Source organism: Sapajus apella, unplaced genomic scaffold, assembly GCF_009761245.1.
Source record: "Sapajus apella isolate SASKATOON/1434 unplaced genomic scaffold, GSC_monkey_1.0 scaffold35, whole genome shotgun sequence".
Classification (NCBI taxonomy): Eukaryota; Metazoa; Chordata; class Mammalia; order Primates; family Cebidae; genus Sapajus; species Sapajus apella.
The window spans coordinates 5,535,080-5,556,843 of record NW_022436975.1 but is presented as its reverse complement, the minus strand read 5'-3'; positions in this window follow the sequence as shown (position 1 = coordinate 5,556,843).

Sequence of the window (21,764 nt, the reverse complement as noted above, 5' to 3'; positions counted from 1 at the left end):
TAAATGCTAAGGCTTCTAAGAAACTCATCTAAAACTCCATTCCTCTGGCTACTGCTGGGGCTCAGAAAGCCAGACAATGCATACAGCTAAAAAGACAGCCGAGGGGTGGTGGAGAAAAATGCAAGGAAATTATTAACAGTGGAAATGAGCAATGCATTCAAACATTTTATAAGGACACAGAAAACAATTTCTCTTAGATATGAACAATTTCCTCATAATAAAGTATTTGTGGTAAAAAAAATTGTCATTGCATATTATCTCAGATTCCTAAATATTACTGTGTCAAATTTATGTAAATATTATCACTGACAGCATTATAAGAAAGTTAAAAAATCACAGCTTTGGGAACCAGAGAAAATTGCATTTGAAATCACCTTTATCAACTGGCTTTATGACTTTGAATGTATTATTTAACAGTTCTCAGACCTAGTTTTTTTGTGCACTAAAAACAAAGATAAAAATGCTTGTCTTGTTAATCTGTTAACATAGATTGTTTGATATTTTGAGTTAGCAATGGGAAGTACAAATAGATATGTACTTTTTGGAACTGTGTTAAAATCTATTTCCCAAGGCAAATTACATGAAGTTTAATAAGCCGAACAAAACATCAAAGAGTCCGTAATTATTTCTTCTCAGAGTAGTAGCAATTTATTTGATCTGAATTAATGGCAGTTGGGGTTTTGGATTATGTGACTAGACAGAGAAACAAGTTCGTTAAAGCCTTACAGAATAGGAACCCCCTTACAGTGGGGTTTCAAGTCGGCTTTATAAAACCCAATATATTTGGAGCATAGTTTAGTCTGACTTTCCTTTAAGACTGATAATAGATTTTCAGGCAAAAATATAAGGAAAAGTGAAGGGTGGGGAAGAGGGAACATTTTATTGCCTTCATTCTCCATCAAAGAGATGCTGTAACTGACTTAAATGCATAGAATCATTTATTATCTAGCAAACGTATAAATTACACACACACACACACACACACACACTCAAACTGTAACTCCTGTGTGAAGCACAAATGCTGCAAATCTCAAACTGTAGCTTCTGTGTGAAGCACAAATGTTGCAAATCATTCCACACCATGTGGGAAAGAGCATACGGGGATGGTGTCCCCAGCAGAAGCTATGAGTCAGCACAAATGCAGGTGGCCCCATGACCGTGGAGCACACAGAGCTGGAGGTAGGAGCAGAAGCCTGGGGGTTACTGCCCCCTCACTCCAAACTTCAGCAGGCAGGGGCAGTGGAAGAGGCTGCAGGCCACAACGTTGGTGGACACGTCCTGGCTGGTGGCCTCTGGGAGCACTGGGGATCCAGGAGCCGACAGATCCCCACTCACAGCAGCCATTCCTTCACTGCAACCAAGTATGCTGTGGAAACCCAGTGAGGAGTGACACAGTGTGATGGGATATGTGGAAAAGAAATGCCAAAACTCCACAGGTGATTTGGGAATGATTAAAGTGACTTGAACTTGTATCACTTGGAAAGTAGTTTTATGATACATATACACACATAGCTCTGTTTAGGAAATAGAAATATAGTTTCAATTTTTGCTCTGGACATTGACACTTACATTAACTTCATTAAATGTTACCCAATAACACCCTTGTTTGTTATATATGTATATATGCACATCCATATACAAAGACGTGCACACACACACACATGCACACAAGCACATGCACACATGCTCACACGCACACACACGTACACATGCACACATGCACACAGAGGACAACATTCACAAAGAACACTAATACTGTCATGTGATTGGTGTCATTGCCCAACTAGTAGATAAACACCAAGCTTAATTTTAATAGTGGGACATTTAATAAGGTATCTTACCATTATTTACCTATACCCACTGAATGTTTGGTTTATGGAATACCTTTATGGGATTGAGATTGTCACTGGTGTTGAATGACTTTTACTGAGAAACCCGAGGTCCCCTGTGGGGCATTGTTCAATTGTAGGAATCTCAACTTTCTTGATCACGCCATCAGGAAATCTTCCTTTATCTTTAGTGTACCTGTGGTACTTTTCTGTTTCATTATCACAATATTTGTCTTAAATTATCTTTTTCTAGAAAACATTTGGAAACATGTTCCAATTGCCTACCCATTAGCTACCTCTGCACAAGCACAAGCCCTCTAAGCGCAGCTGCAGGGTCTTACACATAATTTTTATTCCTCGGGCCCAGCAGAGTGCCTTCCATATTTCAGAGTCAGTAAAATATTCAGAATAGAGGTCTAAATGTTTTAGTTTTCTATATACAATCTGAAGAGTCCTTAACAATATGGAGTGATCTTTCCTTCAAAGAATAATGAGCAGTGGATCAGGAACCTGGAGCTTAGGCTCTGCTCCTTTTTTTTTTTTTGAAATGGAGTTTCACTCTTTGTTGCTCAGGCTGGAGTGCAATGATGCGATCTTGGCTCACTGCAACCTCCGCCTCCCAGGTTCAAGCGATTCTCCTGCCTCAGCCTCCCGAGTACCTGGGATTACAGCCATGCTCCACCATGCCCGGCTAATTTTGTATTTTTAGTAGAGACAAGCTTTCGCCATGTTGGACAGACTGGTCTCCAACTCCTGTCCTCAGGTGATCTGCCCGCCTTGGCCTCCCAAAGTGCTGGGATTACAGGCGTGAGCCACCGCGCCCGGTGGTTCTGCTCTTAACTAGCTGTGTATCTTAGTCTTTAACTTCCACAGCTCTTAATTGTCCTCTGTAAAACAAGCAGGTGTGAACAACAGTCATAAACATTGTATTCTATGAGCAAGCCTAATTTTTACCTGCGCCTTCTTCCTCTCAGATTTACTGTGGCCAAATTGGGGACAGATACACGTGGTGAGGGTTTCTTTCCTGGAGGCATTAGTCCTGTGATAACAGGTATTTTTGTCACTCCAAAGCTTAGTTGAAAATGGCGTTTTGGGAAATGGTGTTACAGCTCTGATTGGGAGAGCTGGATGCTGTCCTGATGGGCACTTCTGAATGCTTTCCTGAAATGAAAAAAAAAAAAAAAGTTTCCTGACTCACTTTTTATAAAGCTTGTATATCACACTCCTGGTAAATCAAGGCTGTACTGAATTTGTGATCATTGTTAGTTTGAAAATTGATTGTGAGAAACTAAAGTACATACATTGGGCTGAATTCTATTCACCTCTCTACCCACCAAAAATGCATATGCTGAAGCACTAAGCCCCAGCACCCCAGAATGCAGTCTTATTTGGAAATAGAGTCTTTACAGAAATGAATAAGTTAAAATGAATCTGTTAGTGTGAGTCCTAATTCAGTAGGACCAGTGTCCATATAAAAAGAGGGCATTAGGAGACACACGCACACCACAGAGGAAAGAGCATATGAAGACAATTATCTACAAGCCAAGGAAGGAGGCCTCAGAACAAATCCATCCAGCTGACACCTTGACCTAAGATTTCTAGCCTGTAGAATTGTGAGAAAATAGATTGTTGTTTAAGCCACCCAGACTGTGGTACTTTGCTATGGCAGCTTGGGCAAACTAATACAGCCTATAATGAATCCCAAAATCTGTAACATTCTTTAACTCGAATTTAAACAACATTGTGCAAACTAAGAAACTTCAATATTTTATCGAGTTTCTTTCCAAAACTGCTTCAATGTTAAGAATCAGATTGTGATACACACTATCAAGATGGCTGACTAAGTGTGGCCAGGAGGAATATCTGCCAGTGAGGGACCAGGTCATCAGGAAGACTGGTCCCCTCCTAGCAGATCATCAGAGGGAAGCATTGAGAGTGGATAGAGGGAAGACACAGAAGCTAGGCTGAAGGCGGAGAAAGCTGGGAAACCCACGTAGGGCTAACGTGCCCTGGGACTCATTCCTGGCCCCCAGTGACTCCTGGGGAAGAAGTGAGTTGAACAGGCAAGGAATAATCTGCTCTCACCAAAGACCCCTGGAACCTTGCCAGGAGAAGACCTCTTGACCAACACAGACACTTGAGTTGGCAGGGAGAGCTGCTTAGAGAAATGGTAGGGGCAGAGCTCCAGCCTGAGTGGCCCAGAGGGTTTGACATGAGAGTGTCTATAGTGGAGCATGGCCAGGAATGCCCAACCCCTTAGGCTAGACTTGCTCCCTTAGGAGACTTTGGCATCAGAGGAACTGTCGGACCTGAACTTGGCAGAGTGGTCTTCCCTATGAGATGGGGCCAGTCTGATCTGAGCACTCTTCAGTCTCCTGGCCTCTTCCAGAACACTAGCCTGGCTGCACCTGTTTGCAGTAAAGCTTCAGGTGCTGGTGCGGGGTGTGTGTACCTCCTAGGGGCCATATCGTAGCTCTTGCCCTGGTGGATGGTGCCTGACCAGCAGAGAGCCCCAGCAGAGCAGCCCCCGTGGACATGCACCAAACCACTCATGCTCTCACCTCACTTCAGCCTTCCATGCGCTGCTGTGCCTGCATACACCTGCCCATGGCCATCTCCTACATTGCTTTGCTGGTGTGTGTGTACGTGGGTGGACCTTGCCTCTTCCTCCCTGGCAGCATACATGTGCACATGCACCCTGCCATGCTACTGCTGCCAGCATGAGTGCACCCTACCTTCCTTCCCCCACTGCACCGCTATTGCTGTCAAAGCATTGTCAGATGTGGAGCCTACCAGCCCCACCCCCACCAGCATCCTACCCTTGTGCTAGCACTGCTGCTGGCATGAAACTAGGCAGAGAGAACAGTGGAGGCACTCTCACCCTGAGCAGCAACTGCCATATACACGAATGCATACAGAGGACATGCACAATCCTGTGCTCACCAGCATCCCACCACCATGCAAATACCACTACCAGTGTGAACACACACACACATGCTGGTGGGGTCCGCTGCACCCCATCCTACCATGCCATGCTGCCACCACTGCTGTTTTGAACACTCACACAAAGGGTGGCACTCTGGTACCTGCTAGGACCCCCATAGCTGATGAGTGTGTACTCCCACCATGCTGCCACTGCTGCTGATGCTGGCATGTGCAAACAAGGATGGATCCCACTGCCACTATCCTGTGAAGCACTTTGGGTGGCATCAGTCATCGTAGTATTGTGACCAACAGTCTGGAAGCACCATGGACCCTCCAGCACAGCAGGTTTCTAACCTTCAAGGGCCATAGAACAAAGCCAGGACCCTGATACCAGTCCCCCAGAGATAGAGAATGCAGTCCAGGAGTCCTGAGCTGAAGCTTGGCCCCCTAAAATCTTCCAGAAATGAAGCCAGTTGACAAAAACCAGCTTATACCACAATCAATCCCTCAAGGTCATAAAATAGGATAAACGAAAAAAAAAAAAAAGGCTCATTCAAAGGACAGCAACTTTAATGACTGAAGGAACACAAGTTCACAAAGATAAAAATGACCCAGCATAAGAACTCTGACAACTAGAAAAGCCAGAGCGCCTTCTTTCCTCCAAATGACCACACTAATCCTCCAGAAAGTGTTCATAACTGAGCTGAAATGATGGAAATAGAATTCAGAATATGGATGGGAATTAAGATAATGAAGACTCAGGAGAATGTTGAAACCCAGTCCAAGGAAGCTAAGAATCACAAGAAAATGATACAGGAGCTGGCAGACAAAATGGCCAGTACAGAAAAGAGCAACGTAACTGACCTAATAGAGCTGGAAAACACCCTACAAGAATTTCATAATATAACCACCTGTATTAAGAGCAGAACAGACCAAGCTGAGGAATGAATCTCAGAGCTTGAAGAATGGCTTTCTGAAATAAGCCGGTTAGACAAGAATAAAGAAAAGAATGAAAAGGAACAAGTAAAACCTCCAGGAAATATGGGATTATGTAAAAAAGACTAAATCTGAAATATGCTGGCATCCCTGAAAGAGAAGAGTGGAAGTAACTTGGAAAAAATATTTCAAGATATCATCCATGAAAACTTCCCCACCTAGCTGGAGAGGCCAACGTTTGAATTCAGGAAATACAGAGAACTCCTGCAAGATGCTTTGCAAAGAGATGATCCACAAGGTGTATAATCATTAGATTCTCCAAGGTTGAAATAAAAGAAAAAATGTTAAAGATAGAAGGGAGAGATCACGTGCAAAGGGAAGCCCATCAGATTAACAGATTAACAGTTTCTGCCCTCAGCAGAAACTCCACAAGTAAAAAGAGATGGGCGTGGGGGGGCGCTATATTCAACATTCTTAAAGAAAAGACATTCCATAAAGAATTTCATATCCAGCCATACTAAGCTTCATTAGTGAAGGAGAAATAAGATCCTTTTCAGACAAGTACACACTGAGGAAATTGATTACCACCAGACCTGTTTCATGAGAGCTGCTGAAAGATGCACTAAACGTGGAAAAGAAAGTCAGCTACTAGCCACTACAAAAAGACACTTAAGTGCACAGATCAGTGGTGCTATAAAGCAGCCATATAAACAAGTCCGCATAATAAACAGCTAACAAAAACAATAGGAAGGTCAAATTCACACATATCAATACTAACCTTGAATGTAAATGGGCCAATGCCCCAATTAAAAGGCACAGAGTGGCAAGCTGTATAAAAAAGCAAGATCCAATGGTATTCTGTCTTCAGGAAACCCATCTCACATGCAGTGACACCCATAGGCTCAAAATAAAGGGCAGTAGAAAAGATCTACCAAGCAAATGGAAAACAGAAATAAAGCAGGGGCTACAATATTAATTTCCAAAACAGACTTTAAACCAACAAAGATCCAAAAAGACATAGAATAGTGTTACATAATGATAAAGGGGTCAATTCAAAAAGAAGATCTAACGATCCTAAAAATATATATACACCCAACACAGGAGCATCCAGATTCATAAAGCAATTTCTTAGAGACCTTCAAAGATACTAAGACTCCCACACAATAACAGTGAGAGACTTCAACACCCCACTGACAGTATTAGACAGAACGTGAATGTAGAAACTTAACAAAGATATTCAGGACCTGTACTCAACACTGAACCAAAGAGACCTAATAGACCTCTACAGAACTCCCCATCCCAAAACAACAGAATACACATTGCCATATGGCACATACTCTAAAATTAACCACATAACTGGACGTACAACACTTCTTAGGAAAGACACACCAAAAAACTGAAATCATATCAACCACTCTCTTGGACCACAATGCAATAAAAATAGAAGTCAAAACTAAGAAAATTGCTCAAAACTATACAATTGCATGGAAATGAAACAACCTGCTTCTGAATGACATTTGGGTAAATAATGAAGTTAAACAGAAATCAAGAAGTTCTTTGAAACTAATGAGAATAAATGTACAACATACCAGTATCTCAGAAACACAGCTAAGGCAGTGTTAAGAGGGAAATTTATAGCACCAAATGCACACATCACAAAGTTAGAAAGATCTCAAACTAAAAGCCTAGCATCACAACTAAAAGAACTAGAGAGCCAAGAGAAAAACAACCCCAAAGCTACCAGAAGACAAAAATAAATAAAGTCAGAGGTAAACTGAAGGAGATTGAGACACTGAAAACCATTCGAAAGATAAATGAAGCCAGGAGCTGCTTTTCTGAAAAAAATTTATAGAATAGATAAACCACTAGCCGAACTAATAAATAGGAAATGAGAGAATATCCAAATAAACACAATAAAAAATGCAAAAGTGATATTGGCAATGACCACACAGAAATACAAATAACCATCAGAGAATATTATGAACACCTCTATGTACATAAATCAGAAAATCTAGAACAAATGGATAAATTTCTGGACATACAGACCCTCCCAAGACTCAACCAGGAAGAAACTGAATCCCTGAACAGACCAATAATGAACTTCAAAATTGAATCAGTAATAAATGCCCTGTCAACCAAAGAAAGCCCAGACAGATTGACAGCCAAATTCTACGATATGTATAAATAAAGGCTGGTACCATTCCGACTGAAACTATTCCAAAAAAAATTGAGGAGAAAAGATTCCTCCCCAACTCATTCTATGAGGCCAGTATCATCCTGATATCAAAACTTGGCAAGACACACACACAAAGAAGAAACTTTAGGCCAACATCCTTGATAAAAATTGATGCCAAAATTCTCAACAAAATACTAGCAAACCAAATCTAACAGTGCAGCAAAAGGCTAATCCATCACTATCAAGTAGGCATTATCCCTGGGATTCAAGGTAGGTTCAACATATGCAAATCAACAAATGTGATTCATCTCATAAACAGAACTAAAGACAAAAACCACATGATCATCTCAATAGGATGCAGAAAAAGCTTTCTATAAAATTCAACATTGCTTCATGTTAAAACTCACAACAAACTAGGTACTGAAGGAACATACCCCCACATAATAAGACCATCTATGACAAACCCACAACAACATCATACTAACTGGGCAAAAGCTGGAAGCATTCCACTTGATAATTGGCACCAGGACGCCCTCTCTCACCATTTCTAGTCAACACAGTATTGGAATTCCTGGCCAGAGCAATCAGGCAAGATAAAGAAATAAAGGGCATCCAAATAAAAAGAGAGGAAGTCAAACTATTCTTGTTTGCAGATAACATGATTCTATATCTAGAAAACCTTATAGTCTTAGCCCCAAAGCTCCTTAAGCTGATGAAAAACTTCAGCAAAGTTTCAGGATGCAAAATAAATGCACAAAAATCACTAGTGATATGGCATGGCTGTGTGTCCCCACCCAAATTTAATGTTGAATTACGATCTTCAGTGTTGGAGGAGGGGCCTGGTGGGAGGTAACTAGTTTGTGGGGGCAGATTTCTCCCTTGTTGTTGTGGTGATAGTGAGTGAGTTCTCACAAGATCTGGTTGTTTAAAGTGTGCAGCACCTCCCCCTTTGCTCTCTCTCTCCTGCTCCATCATGGTAAGATGTGCTTGATTCCCCTTTTGTTTATAAATTACCCAGTCTCAAGTAGTATCTTTATAACAGTGTGAAAATGGACTAATACACAGGAACTTTCAAGATTTCATGATGAAGTTGCCAAAAACAATTGCAAAAGCACAAAGTTGACACATAAGAGACAATGAAACTGAACAGCTTTTGTACAGCAAAAGACATTATCAAGAGAGTAAACAGACAACCTACAGATAGAAGAAGTATTTCCAAACTATGCATCTGACAAAGGTCTAATATCCAACATCTATAAGGAACTTAAACAAATTTACAAGGAAAAAAATCCATTAAAAAATGGGCAAAGGACATGAGCAGACACTTTTCAAAAGAAGACACACATTCAGCCAAAAAGCATATGAAAAAAAAGCCCAAAAATATCACTGATCATTATAAATGCAAATCAAAACCATGATGAGATACCATTTCACACCAGTTAGAATGAATATTATTAAAAAGTCAAAAAGTAGCAGATGCTGGTGAGGTTGTAGAGAAAAGGAAATACTTACATTGTTGGTGGGAGTGTAACTTAATTCAATCATTGTGGAAAGCATTGTAGCTATTCCTTAAAGTGCTAAAAACAAAATCACCTTTCAACCCAGCAATCCTATTACTGGGTATATACCCACAGGAATATAAATCATTCTATCATAAAGATATATGCACACCTATGTTCAGTGCATCACTATTCACAACAGCAAAGACCCAGAACCAACCTAAATGCCCCTCAAGGCAGACTGAATAAAGAAAATGTGGTACATATACACCATGGAATACTATGCAGTCATAAAGAAGAGCCAGACTGAATCCTTTGCAGCAACATGAATGAAACTGGAGGCCATTATCCTTAGAAAACTAATGCAGGAACAAAAAACCAAATACCTCATGTTCTCACTTACAAGTGAGAGCTAAATGATGAGAACACATGGACATAAAGAGGGGAACAACAGACTCTGGGGCCTACTTGGAGGTGGAGAGTGGGAGAAAGGAGAGGATCAAAAAAATAATAACTATTGGATACTAGGTTTAATACCTGGATGGCGAAATAATCTGTACCACAAACACCTGTGACATGAGTTTACCTATATAACAAACCTGCACATGTACCCCTGAACCTAAAATAAAAGTTTTTGGTTTTTTCTTTTCAAGAGTCAGATTGCGTTTTGCTCAATAGTTCATAAACAACTGGGATAATGTCACATGACTATATAACATCACAATTTGTGGAATGAACACATCTCACTGATTGCCAGAGATAGGCCAGTGAAAACCCCATGCAACACTGAAAGAGAGAATTACTTCTTAATGACCATTAGCCTGAAAGACAATGATAGATTTTGAGATCTGTAAGGTGGCAGTCACAGAGGTCAGCCCCTATTTCCTTATGTGAATTTATTATTAATTCCAAATAAGATGGTTGAGATAAAGTATTAATTCACTGAAAAGAATACTCTGGGGAAAATAGTGCTGGTATATCATGATTTTCATGTTCCCTCCAGTTCATATTTTGCATTTTATCATTATTAACTATTGATATAGTATGAATATATATCCTAATTTTTGGTAAGATCATAAAACATTTGGTACTGGAGGTGCTTCTAGAAATTAACCCTCTTTTCTCTTACAAAACTAAACAGCTGGTTTGCCATGCAATGTGGCAATTGAGCTCCCAGGTATTTACCTAACTGGATTTAAAACTTAAGTTCATCTAAAAACCTGCACATGAATGTTGATAGCAATTTATTCATGCTTGATACAAACTAGAACCACCAAGATATCTTTCAATAGGTGAACGGATAAACTGTGGCATATCTATAAAATGGAATACTAGTCAGTGATTTTGAAAAAGAGCTATCAAACCACAAAATGACATGGATGATCCTTAAATGCACATTTCCAAGTTTCACTTTTGAAGCCACTCTTAAAATACCGAATCCTGTATGATTCCAATTTTGTGACATTCTGGAAAAGGCAAAAACTAGAGTGAAACTTAAAAAATCAATGGTAACCAGAGGTTCAGGGAGAGAGAGAAATTATAGGGGAAGCACAAGGGATTTTTTAGGGCTGTGAAATAATTCATTTGTTATTGTAATGATGGATACATATCATGACACATGTACATTGGAATTGAGCAATTAGGTTGATGGATGTCAGATGTATGAGCCAGGCTTCCTAGTTGCACAGGAATCTGCAGACAAGCAAGGGGAACGAGAATCATCCATGTAGTCATAGATTAGAATTGGAGACATCAGTATGACTTCACGTTTATCTTAATATAGATTCAGATAATTACATACAGAAAAATTTATAGATGTATATGTATATGAACTATCCCACACCCTTGTATTTCCTTGCTCTGTCAACTGAGAGAGTCTAAATGAAATGGCACCCAGTAGCAATGAGTACACTTAGTGCTCAGATCCTCGTTTCTAATGCCACTCTCCAATGCAAGTAATGAGCAATGATTCTAAGACTGAAGCAGATAATATACAAGATTAGTCTGCAATGTCTTCCAGCGCCAGAAATTGAGGATATACTCAAAATAAATAAAAAATCTCATAATTCTGGGAATGTGTCAGAGGATACAGGAGCCAAGTTAAGGATATCCCATGGCCAAAGCTGAAACAATGTGAGCAACAGAATAAAATAATATTGAATTATAACCCAAAGTGTAATGAAAATATCAGAGCCCACACTGGCCTAAAAATAACTAAACAAATAAAGAAATGGGAGAAGTGACAAATTCCAAATATTTTATGCAGATATTCCTCCCTCAAGGAGGTAATGCATGATTCCTTACTTCTTAAGTATGGGCTGTGCAGAGTGGCTGCCTTCCAAATAGTATAGTATGGAAACGGGGGGGAAGGAGTAACTTCGCAGTGGAGAAATCTGGCAAACACTTCTTTGGCCAGATGGTCAAGGTCAACATCAATAGTGACAAGTTGTGTTGACAGTATGTACCCTTGATGTAATGTGATTAAATGGCACTTTGCCTTGGGCTTCCTCCCAAAACAACTGTAACTCAAGTTTACAACATAATAAAAAGTCAGACGAATCCCCAAAGAGTGATATTCTACAAAATACCCAAATAGTATTCCTCAAAGTCAGGATCATCAAAAGTAAGGAAGTCTGAAAACCTGTCACAGGTAATTGGGGCCTAAGGAGACACAATGACTAAATGTAACGTGGCACTCTGGATGGGACACTGAAACAGACAAAAATTAGGTAAAAACTAAGAAAATTTGAAAAATACATGGACTTTAGTGAATACTATGTATCACTACTGGTTCACTAATTGTCACATGTATGCCTACTAATCTAAGATGCTCATGATAATGAAACTGGGCAGACGGTATACAGGAAATCTCTGTACTACTTTCTTAATTCTACTATAGTTCTAAATTTGTTCTAAAAAATAAACTCTATTTTTAAAAAATCCCTCCAGTGCTTTTACGTATTCATTTCTGTTTTCTTCCCATTATTTTTTCTCCTTACTATTTCATTTGGGAAGTTTCTATTAACATATCTTCAAGCTCACTGATTTCCTTAATTGTGTTAAGTCTACTAATGAGCCCATCAAAGATGTTCTTTCATTTCTGTTACAGTGTTTTTGATTCCTAACATTTAAGTTTTATGTTTTCTTTTTGTAAATTTTCACTCATTTTTCTTTCATTATACTTTAAGTTCTGGGATTACATGTTGAAATCCTGCAGGATTGTTAGCCCTTGGTCAGATACACATGCCATGGTGGTTTGTTGCCTCCATTCCCCCGTAACCTACATTAGGTATTTCTCCCAATCGTATCCTTCCCCAATCTCCCCACCCCTAGCTATCCCTCCCTTAGACCCCCCACCCCCCAACAAACCTCAGTGTGTGATATTCCCCTCCCTGTGTCCATGTGTTCTCATTGTTCAACACTAGCCTATGAGTGAGAACATGCAGTGTTTGGTTTTCTGTTCTTGTGTTAGTTTGCAGAGAATGATGGTTTTCAGGTTCACCCATGTCCCTCCTAAGGACATGAACTCATCTTTTTTTTGTGGCTGCATAGTATTCCATGGTGTATATGTGTCACATTTTCTTTATCCAGTCTATCATTGATGGGCATTTGGGTTGGTTCCAGGTCTTTGCTATTGTAAACATTGCTGCAATGAAATATGTGTGCATGTGTCTTTACAACAGAACAATTTATAATCCTTTGGTTATATACCCAGTAATGGGATTGTTGGGTCAAATGGAATTTCTATTTCTAGATCCTTGAGGAATTGCCACACTGCCTTCCACAATGGTTGAACTAATTTACACTCCCACCAACAGTGTAAAAGTGTTCCTATTTCTCCACATCCTCTCCAGAATCTGTTGTCTCCAGATTTTTTAATGATCGCCATTCTAACTGGCATGAGATGGTATTTCAATGTGGTTTTGATTTGCATTTCTCTAATGACCAGTGAAGATGAGCATTTTTTTCATACTTTTGTTGGTCATATAAATGTCTTCTTTTGAAAAGTGTCTGTTCATATCCTTCACCCACTTTTTGATGGTTTTTTTTGGTTCTTGTAAATTTGTTTTAGTTATTTGTAGATTCTGGATATTAGCCCTTTGTCAGATGCGTAGCTTGCAAAAATTGTTTCCCATTCTGTTGGTTGCTGGTTCACTCTAATGATTGTTTCTTTTGCTGTGCAGAAGCTCTTAATTAGATCTCATTTGTCTATTTTGGCTTTTGTTGCCAATGCTTTTGGTATTTTAGTCATGAAGTCCTTGCCTATGCCTATGCCCTCAATGGGATTTCTTCCAGTGTTTTTATGGTGTTAGGTCTTATGTTTAAATCTTTAATCCACCTGGAATTAATTTTTGTATAAGGTGTAAGGAAGGGATCCAGTTTCAGCTTTCTGCATATGGTCAGCCAGTTTTCCCAACACCCATTGATTAAACAGGGAATCCTTTTCCAATTGCTTGTTTTTGTCATGTTTGTGGAAGATCAGATGGTTGTAGATGTGTAGCATTACTTCCAAGGCCTCTGTTCTGTTCCATTGGTTTATATCTCTGTTTTGCTACCAGTACCATGCTGTTTTGATTACCGTAGCATTGTAGCATAGTTTGAAATCAGGCAGCATAATGCCTCCAACTTTGTTCTTTTTGCTTAGGATAGTCTTGGCTATGCAGGCTCTTTTCAAAAAGCTTATCCATCATGATCAAGTAGGCTTCATCCTTGGGATGCAAGATTGGTTCAAAATATACAAATCTGTAAATGTAATCCATCACATAAACAGAACTAAAGACAAAAACCACATGATTATCTCAATAGATGCAGGGAAGGCCCTTGACAAAATTTAACAACGCTTTATGCTAAATACTCTCAATAAACTAGGTATCAATGGAATGTATCTCAAAATAATAAAAGCTATTTATGACAAACCCACAGCCAATATCATACTGAATGGGCAAGAACTGGAAGCACTCCCTTTGAAAACTGGCACTAGACAAGGATGCCCTCTGTCACCACTCCTATTCAACATAGTATTGGAAGTTTTAGCCAGAGGAATCAGGCAAAAAAAAAAAAAAAAAAAAAAGAAAGAAAGAAAGGTTATTCAATTAGGAAAAGAGGAAGTCAAATTTTCTCTATTTGCAGACGACATGATTGTATATTTAGAAGACTCCATTGTCTCAGCCCAAAATCTCCTGAAACTGATAAGGAAATTCAGCAAAGTCTCAGGATACAAAATCAGCGTGCAAAAATCACAAGCATTCCTATACACCAATAACAAACGGAGAGCCGAATCATAATTGCTACAACAAAATACCTAGGAATACAACTAACAAAGGATGTGAAGGACCTCTTCAAGGAGAACTACAAACTACTGCTCAAGGAAATAAGAGAGGACACAAATAGATGGAAAAACATTCCATGCTTATGGTTAAGAAGAATCAACATTGTGAAAATGACCACACTCCCCAAAGTAATTTATAGATTCAATGGTATCCCCATCAAGCTAACATTGATCTTCACAGAACTGGAAAAAAACACCTTAAACTTCATATGGAACCAAAAAATTTCATGTTTCCATTTTCCATTTGCTTTTGCATGCTGTCTACTTTTGCTGTGAGTGCCCTTAGCATATTAATCCGTTATTTTGAATGCCTAGTCTGATAATTCTAAAATTTCTGCCACATCTGAGTCTGATTCTGATGCTTGATTTACCTCTTTAGTATGTGTTTTTTTCTTTTAGTATGACTTGAGGTTTTGTTTTGTTTTTTGAGCCAGATATGATGTACAGAATAAAGGAAACTGAGGTAAATATTCCTTTAGTGTGCTATTTTTTATTTATCTGGGCAGGAGTTAGGCTGTTTACTGTTTGCTGTTGCTGTAGGTGTCCTAGGCTAAAATTTCTTCTAGTGTCCTTGTTTTCAACTCCCCTGTTGTCTTTGGTTTCCCTACAGATGTCTTCTAAAATAATCTGAGCCTTGTAGTTCTCTTTAGCTGTAATCCTCTCTTACTATAAAAGTGTTCTACTGATATGGTGGTATGGTATGGGGGAAGGCGAAATGATTTATAGTTCTATAACGGAGTCTCAGTCTTTTAATGGGTCTATATTCCTGGGATGTAATCATCACAAATTCTTCCTCATGCCTTTTTTCACCTTCTTAGGTGGGATAGGAGGGGTAGAGGGGGCTGAGATTGGGTGTTTCCCTTCCCCCTCATTGGTTAAATCCATCTTAGTTAGACTGTTTTCCTTGAGGAAATAAAATAGTTTTCCCTGAGGATTTACCTTTATTAATGAGACTGAAATGCTCCAAATATATTTCAAAATTATCACTTTCCTTCCTCTTGCTCCAATCAGGCAGGGGTTTCTCTCTGATCTTCACCTTGAGAATCTGGTAGTCTCTTGGAGTTGACACTCATGCATGTGTCCCCACCACCACCACAACTGGGCCCCTAGGGGTTTATTCTCTACTAAAGTAGTCCACTCTCAGCTTATAGGAACTAGTCCATTGCCCTTTTAGTGTTTCTACTAGCTGGGGCTTCTGCTCAGTACACTCTGGTTCTCTGCATCTTTCTCTCTCCAGATTTTGAGCCAGTAATTTGTCTTGTTACCTCAATGTTCTGATGGATTTAAGAAGAGTCATTGATTTTCAGGTTTTAAAAAATTTATATATATATGTATGTATTATTGCACTTTATGTTCTGGGGTACATGTGAAGAACATGCAGGATTGTTGCATAGGTACATACATGGCAATGTGGCTTGCTGCCTCCATCCCCATCACCTATATCAGGCATTTCTCCCCATGTTATCCCTCCCCAACTTCCTACCCTCTACTGTCCCTCCCCTAGTCCCCCCTGACAGACCTCAGTGTGTGATGCTCCCCTCCCTGGGTCCACGTGTTCTCATTGTTCAAAACCCGCTTATGAGTGAGAACATACAGTGTTTGATTTTCTGTTCTTGGGTCAGTTTGCTGAAAATGATGGTTTCCGGGTTTATCCATGTCCCTACAAAGGACATGAACTCATCGTTTTTTATGGCTGCATAGTATTCCATGGTATATATGTGTCACATTTTTCAGCTTTCTTCTTGAGAGAATATAAGTAATAACACATAAGCTCTTTTTGTGTCAGACCAGAAACCAGAGGTCTCCAGAAACAAAATGAAGATATTCTCCTTTGCTGACTTGGTGTCCACTGAATGCAGGAACCTGTGAGACAGAGAGGGGCTCTTAGCTCTCCTGAAGGCAGTTCAGCTGAAGACCCTGTGAAATTCGGATGTAAGCTCAAAGCAATGAAATGTTGCTACCATCCAACTTTCATGTTTCACTCTGTTGTTCTATGCTTTGAGTGAATGAGTCAACACAGCATTCAGAGAAACTAAACAGGCCAAATAGCAACTTCATGGAGAAACACAGTAAGTAAATGGGTGATCTTCCTTATAAGTGTGACCAACTTTTTCTCTAGAACTAACATACTGTGAGAGACTAGGAACTATCAGGTTCAAGAAGCCAGAATATTCATGACAGATCACACAGTAAAGATAATTATGTTTTTTGAGTAATGAGTAATGAAGGTGTCCCATCAGCCTCAAAAAGTGCTGGTTCAAATGCCCATAAAGTTGGCATTTTCTGTGCCACAGGGGGAAAACTTGGTGCTATCTCTATCGACTGTGTCACTTCGAATTTATTCTAAGTCTTGGGTAAAGGTCAGGAGCACTCTATCCATATAGTGCAAGGAAGCAGATGAAAAAGGTGTTCTTATAATGGACAAATAATCTTGTCACTATTATCAGAAAGCCATGGGAGTTGCCTGTGCCAAGGGAGTACATAATGTTATTTACCAGAGAGGTAGCTACTTTACACTACGGTTTTACATCAGTTGTGATAAAAGATCTGGACAGCATACTAGCACATGTCTTGGATTCACTCCAGTCTTCTATGTTGCAAGCTTTTGAAAACAGAAGGCAAATCAAATGTCTCCCAGGCTATAATAATCTCTATATTGAACTTTTCCTTCTGGAACATTTGGGACCATCCTAGACAATAACAGCTACTATTGATTAAGTGCTTTTGTGAGCTGACTATTGTTCTATGCACTTTTCATGTTTTACCTTATTTAACTCTCTAAATAATCCTGAGGTAGGCACTACCATTGCTTCTATTTCATAAAAGATAAAATTGAGACTTTGGAAGTCTAGACAACCCGTGCTAGCTCATTGATGTGACGAGTTGCATGTCAATTTCACTCTCTGCAGCTTGGTTCTAAACCTTTTTTTTGCAAATAAATGCCTCTATATTTCGACACTTTCATCAATGAGGATGATCTCAGATGTAGAGACTCACAGGTGCCATCCTGGAAGACAGAGAGGATCACGCTGGAAGAAGGGGCCTTGGGTGCTGGGCATCCTCCCTGTCTGCTCTTTACCATGGAAAAGCTTCTGCTCCTTAAAGCATAATAGTGGAGAATGACAGATGGCTGGCAGTGCCTAGCTGGTGTCTATAGCCGTGACCTCAGAGAAAACACTTGTTCCTTTTTCTCTTTCAGAGGAAGGCTGAACAAAACGAGAAAAGACTTGTCATGCATTTCCCGTTGATTTGATTTCAAATACTTAGTAATAAATCCTTAAAACACTACCTCTTTAGCAGGTAGTGTTTCCTGTACTAGTTTCCCAGGGTTGCTGTAATGAAGCACTGCAAACTGGTGGCTTAGAATGACAGAAATGTCTGTCTCCCAGTTTTGGAGACTGGAAGTCTGAAATCAAGGTGTCAGTGGGGCCAGGCTCCCTCTGAAGGTTCTTGGGAAGAATTCCTCCTTGCATCTTTCCAGATTCCAAAGGTTGCTCATAATCCTTGGTGTCTCCTGAATTATGGACATGTGGCTCCAATTGCTGCCTGTTCATCACAGCCTTCTCCCATGTGTCTTTGTTTGTGTTTTCTCTTCTTTTAAGGACTGTGGTTAGGGCCCACTCTATTCCAAGGTAACCTCCTCTTAAGTAGATTACATATGCAAAGATACTATTTCTAAATAAGTTTACATTCTGAGGTTCTAAGTGGACATGAGTTTTAGGAAGGCGCATGATATGGAAGTTGAGTAGTTAACTGAATTACAAACTCCTCAGAAATTATGTGTTAGAACAGAGCCAAAAGTCTGGGGTCCACTCTTTCTCTTGTTACAGAGCAGCCCTGAGGGCCACACATGAGCATATGTGGTGGTCTCTGAGGACTCAGCTGACAAACATTTGCAAACCAAACCCTGACATCTATTTCACATGGAAGAGGCTGAGGGTAGTGTGATAAAATGCCACTGGTTCACTTGGGCTAGGGTCACAAGAGTTTTTCTAAAGGTTAAGTTTAAAGAGTAAGTTTGGTGAATTTCTATTCTTTTTTTTTTTTTTTTTTTGGAGACGGAGTTTCGCTCTTGTTACCCAGGCTGGAGTGCAATGGCGCGATCTCGGCTCACCGCAACCTCCGCCTCCTGGGTTCAGGCAATTCTCCTGCCTCAGCCTCCTGAGTAGCTGGGATTACAGGCACGCGCCACCATGCCCAGCTAATTTTTTGTATTTTTAGTAGAGACGGGGTTTCACCATGTTGACCAGGATGGTCTCGATCTCTTGACCTTGTGATCCACCCACCTCGGCCTCCCAAAGTGCTGGGATTACAGGCTTGAGCCACCGCGCCCGGCCTCTATTCTGATATTAATCATCTCGAGAAAGTTGAAGATGTTGTTTTGAAATCTAAGATATTTCAGATCATTTCGATGTTCAGAGACTGTTAATGATTAATATTCAGAAACACCATTCTGTTGCCAAAAGTTAACTGAGTTGTAACCTGTAGCTCTACATAAAAAAATACAATCTGTGTGGATTTATTTTCACATTCAGTTACCTGATAAAGCATAACAAACATGAAAACAGAAGGTCTGTGGCTGAATTTCATTTGATTTTGCATTTGATTTGCAAGCCTATTTGGTATCACTGTGCCCCTTGCTATTCTCTTTAAATGTGAATTTAGCAGCATTGACAATTTCCCAAATGTAACTCAAAGCTGCATGGCATCTGGCAATTAGGAGCCTGATGGTTCACACAAGTTACAAAGACACCATGGTAATAGTTCTATATATAAAATTTCCACTTCCTGCATCTGCATGTTGGAGGACCGGATGCTGTATGTGAGGCATGCATTTTGCAAGATGTGGTGAACTCATCAGAATTCAGTTCGGTGAAACAGCAGAGGTCCTCTTCTCATCTCTCTCTTGTACATTTTGGGTCCTGTAAGCACCAGCTTCACTACCAGGAGTTTGGTAAATCAACACACACGGTTTATTTCAAGGATTGACCCAGGGTGAATAAGCTCCCCTTTCCGCTATTAACACTACTAATGAAACAGAGCGAGGTGAAGGTTAAGGAAGCAAGCTCGATCGCCTCTATTTGGATGTGAATCTTGGGGCCAGCAGAAACATCAGCTGGAAAGATACCAGAGAGCTCTATGCGATGGCTGGGTCACCCCCTCGTTTTTATCATTTAGACTAGCAGTGGGCGATAGGATGTCTGCAAGGGTTGGCAATGCTGATATTCATGTCCTCTCCTTCCTTCCCTCCTGCCTCCCTCTGCTTTTGCCAGACACTGTGTACCTGGAGGCTTGCCAGCTGGCAGAAATGGTGCCTAACCAGCATGCTTGGCCATTAGTAAGAAGAGTCTGCTCCCAAGAATATAAATGTGTGTTTTGAAGGATTACCCACTGTCATAGGGTTATATCACCTGCTTAAAAGAGAAACAAACAATGATCTTGTATCTCTGCCTACAAGGAAGAAGAGGCAAGGTAGTGTTAAGCTCAGGAGCCTGGACTCTGCAGCCAGATTGCTTGGGTTTGGATGGAAAGGCTGCTACTCAGTTGCCACCTGACTCCTGAACTGTGTCCTCATATGTTAAATAAGGATACTGATAGGACCTGGTGTGTGAAGTTGTGCACCGGCTACTATAATAAATAAAACAAAGACCTCTGTGGTTTAACTGGAAGAAGTCTATTTCTACTTCTCCAGAAGTCCAAAAATGATATTTCTGATAGGCAAGCATCATCCCTTCAGTGAGTAAGAGACTCACTGTGTATGGCTCCATTACCTTCAACAAAAGGTATCCAAGGCTATGTTTCCATCTAATCTCAAATGAGAAAGGTTTTTATGCACCAGGCCTGAAAATGGTGCATATCCCTTTCACTCCCATCCCATTGGTCAGACTCAGTCACCTGACCACATTTAAGCACATGACTAGTTAGGAAATAGCGGTGTAATCAGGAAGAAGAGGTGGACCACTAGTCTCTCACCATCACAAGATTTCTGCAAAATCAATGAGTTATCATGGATAAAGTATTCACCTTAAACATTACATGCACACTTCAAATGTTTTTCCTAACATTTTGTCATGCAAACTTTCAAAAATACAAAAAAATTGAAAAAATAAACACTGCACTATCTACCACCTAGATCCTACATTTACACTTTATTCTGTTTGCTTTATCACACTCCTGTCTACTTATCTATCCATCTTGCTCGCTATCCATCAGTACACCTCATTTATTCAAAGTAAGTTGCTTGTTGCTTTGGTACATTTCCCCACTAAATACTTCAACGTATGTATCATCAGGAGTTCAAGATTTGTTTATGCTTTTTTCTTTTGAAGTAATATTACAAAAAATCCAATACACAAATCTTAAGCGTAGTATTGGTTTTGATAAATGTATGCACCAGTATGACTGATATGGTTTTGCTATGTCCCCACCCAAATCTCTTCTTGTATTGTAGCTCCCATAATTCCCATGTGTTGTGGGAGGGACCTGCATCATGGAGGTGGTTTCCCCATACTGTTCTCATGGTAGTGAATAAGCCTCATGAGATCTGATGGTTTCATAAGGGGAAAACCCTTTTGCTTGATTCTCACTCTCTCTTACTGTTGCCATGTAAGATATGTCTTTCACCTTCTTCCACCATGCCTGTGAGGCCTCCCCAGCCACATGCAACTGTGAGTCCATTAAACCTCTTTTTCTTTATAAATTACCCAGTCTCAGGTATGTCTTTATCAGCCGCATGAAAACGGACTAATACAATGACCAAATACCTGTTAATAAATAGATTATCATCATTACATTAGAAACTTCCTGGCCTCCTCCCTAACTTTGTCCTTACTGAACACAATCATTGTTCTGATTATTTCCACCATAAATTACTTGTGTCTGCTCTAGAATGTAACGTAAATATTATAATACAGTTATTTTGTGCAAGGTTTCTTTTATTTAGCATAATGTTTTAGGGATTTATTCTTATTGCATGCATCAAATAGTTCAGTCTTTTTAATTAATGAGTGGTATTCCATTGCATGAGTATATCAGAGGGTCCACACCACCACTTTCTTATTGTTGGATAC